Source organism: Rhinopithecus bieti, unplaced genomic scaffold, assembly GCF_001698545.2.
Source record: "Rhinopithecus bieti isolate Rb0 unplaced genomic scaffold, ASM169854v2 scaffold_5476, whole genome shotgun sequence".
NCBI lineage: Eukaryota > Metazoa > Chordata > Mammalia > Primates > Cercopithecidae > Rhinopithecus > Rhinopithecus bieti.
Genome location: NW_016805433.1, coordinates 611 through 3,903, shown reverse-complemented (window position 1 = coordinate 3,903; position 3,293 = coordinate 611). Strand labels below are relative to the sequence as shown.

At 38.3% G+C, this 3,293-nt stretch overlaps 1 pseudogene; it reads left to right on the top strand.

The window, feature by feature from the left end:
• LOC108529943 (synaptotagmin-1-like) overlaps positions 1–1,352 on the top strand; it is a 261,041-nt pseudogene extending 259,689 nt beyond the window's left edge.
• Positions 1,353–3,293: the final 1,941 nt, after the last annotated feature.

Genomic DNA, 3,293 nt, shown 5'->3' with positions numbered 1-3,293 from the left:
TTTTTTTTTTTTTTGGTCACTTTACTATCACATGTTACCTTTAGTGACCAAGCCTCTTGTTCACAAGTTAAACAATTAATATAAATTTTAAAATATTTTCATGTTGTTTCCTGTCTTTAGCCCTATTAGTAATTCAACATTTTAACATTCAAAGAAACACCCAAGCATAGATTAAATTTTCCAAATTAAGTGGTTTGTAGCCAACCAAATTTGATACTGTTTCTACACAGATGTATATCATGATGGCAATTTTCAATTTTCAAAACTCACTGTAGGTTCCTAAGAAATTTGTATGTTGGAAAAACATATTATATTTTTTGATTTTTTAAAAAGAAGAGCATTTGAATGAAACTTACGAGATAATGAGCTTTCTAATATTTCCATTTATAGTAGACTTAAGTTTTAGGTTATAAAGAGTATTCAATTGGTTAGACTGAGTTTTGAGAGTTCAATACAATTGATTTTGCTCTTAAATACAAAATGAATTCTTATACCAATTTGTTTTGACAGAATTGCAAACCTAACTCTTTTATCTTTTGACATCAAATAGACTCTTAAATCAATTTAATTCAGCCTAGCTTTTGGTGGAGCTGTTATGAAAATAAAGTGGTAAACTGAAACTGGAAGTGGGGTGAACTTTTCTCTAAACATGGATTTGCTGGTGGCATGGTTTTTTCCTCTTTTCATACCATGATAAATGTAGATGTGAAAGACAGGGAATTTAAATTTTCTGAGGATCATTACTGAACTATCCTTTTCATAGGAAACAAGGCAACAAAAGGCCATGCATTTTATATTAATTATTCCACTGCATGTAGCGATACTTTATATGATGCTGAGCATCTCTTTAAACTACATGAATGTGAAACCTGGCCTGGTTAGTAGCATGTTTTATCTTTCCTCTGAAAGCAGCAGTTTTATCAGAGCCAAATACAACACCAAGTTGATACTTTCTTTGCAACAATGTTACATTTTTTGCTTGCAATATTCTGAGGGGCTTCTTCCATCGCTTTCATTTTGCTTGCTGATTGGGGAAAAAAAATTCCGTGCACAAAAGGAATTTAAAACATATGTAAGCAGCAAATGTGAATGTGTGTCAAACAGATTTCCAGCATCTTAGTGCTTGCTTCGAACAGCTTGGAAGTGTAACTACAGGCCCAGTTCAATTTAAGTTTTAATGAAAATTCACTGAAATTCACATGTGATCCATTTCTCTATACATAGGCCCTCAAGGATGATGATGCTGAAACTGGATTGACTGATGGAGAAGAAAAGAAGAACCCAAAGAAGAGGAGAAACTGGGAAAACTTCAGTATTCACTGGATTATGATTTCCAAAATAACCAGGTCTGAAGTGGAGAAATGTCTTCAAATTCCATTATGTTTTCTGAAATTACCAAGTAGAAATTGCAGCAAGATACTTCTTAAAATATTTTGTTCGCTGCGAGGAGAAAATGCAATTATCAAAGCTATGGATGAAATAATTTCTAAGAACTGGCAGTCCCCTACTTGCTAATTTAACTTCTGGTAATTAGAATTCACAGTATTCAACCAATTACATCTACTTGTGGCACTTTCAGCAGGCAGACCGAATACAAATTAACTTGAAGCAGTCAGTCTGCTTCTGAGAGCTTCTAGCCACAGTCTCACCTTCTCAGCTCCCTCAGCCAGAGCTGCAGCAACCTCCCTTGGACTTTACAGATTTAGAACTAGACAGGGCTAGGGGCCTTTGAGTTTGGCCACTATTCTCGCCAAAGTTTTGAAAACAATAGAATGATTTGATAAGGGATCAAAGATGAAAATTGACTCTGGTCCTTTAAATTTAAAAGCAGGATTGCCTTATATGGTACTAGGTGAAACTCCTAGTGCTAATGAGATAGCAATTCTAAAAGAGTGAGAAGACCACAGACTTACTTCTAGTGCCTAGGAATATTGCCCAAAAGTGACAAGGAACTAAAGAAGGTAACAAAATAGGCATTTTGCTTCAATTTCTCATAGTCATGAAATACCACCTAGGTGAATAATAGTGGCTACCTTTTATTGACTGCCTGTCAATAAAATAGAGATTGATGAAAGATAACTGTTAAAAGTCGCTTTACATTCGAAGACATTCCAGGATCCACAACATTGATGAAAATGTTCCTTACCTTCTGAATTGTTACAGAAATGTGAAAGCTGGGTAAGAATTAGGGGAATAGGCTAAGTTAGAGATCAGGTTTTAAAATCTGTAAGACAGACTGGGCACGGTGGCTCACACCTGTAATCCCAGCACTTTGGGAGGCCGAGGCGGGCGGATCACGAGGTCAGGAGATCAAGACCATCCTGGCTAACACGGTGAAACCCCGTCTCTACTAAAATACAAAAAATTAGCCGGGCGAGGTGGCGGGCGCCTGTAGTCCCAGCTACTCGAGAGGCTGAGGCAGGAGAATGGCGGGAACCCGGGAGGCGGAGCTTGCAGTGAGCCAAGATTGCGCCACTGCACTACAGCCTGGGCGACAAGGGTGAGACTCCGTCTCAAAAAAAAATTAATTTAATGTAATTTAATTTAAAATGTGTAAGCCATAGCACTTCTCCAAGTAGGAAGGTTTTAAACGTCTCCAGTTCATTTTGCTTCACTTATCTTTTGGGTAAATAAGAACTGATGGGCCGGGCGCGGTGGCTCAAGCCTGTAATCCCAGCACTTTGGGAGGCCGAAACGGGCGGATCACGAAGTCAGGAGATCGAGACCATCCTGGCTAACACGGTGAAACCCTGTCTCTACTAAAAAATACAAAAAACTAGCCGGGCGAGGTGGCGGGGCCTGTAGTCCCAGATACTCGGGAGGCTGAGGCAGGAGAATGGCGGGAACCCGGGAGGCGGAGCTTGCAGTGAGCTGAGATCCGGCCACTGCACTCCAGCCTGGGCGACAGAGCGAGACTCCGTCTCAAAAAAAAAAAAAAAAAAAAAAGAAGAAGAAGAACTGATGAATGTAAAATAAATACAGTTACTAGTAATGCAGCATGTGTTAATGATTTCCAGTTTGATGAGGAATGAACAATAAATAAATAAAACACCAATGTTCATCTTTGATGACTAACATCCAAAGTCATTAGTGCTGTGAGAGCTCTAAGCTGTTGCAGAAATTCTGTGTTTTATTTAGGGATTGACAGTTCAAATAATGTCTTCACTTTCTGAAGTTTCCAGAGGGTTCCTCATGAAGAATGTGTAAATATGCTGTCATAGTAAAAATAATTTTTTGATCAGCTTCATTATAGCCCTGGCTAGTTATTATATAATACGTTCTAGAAAACTACA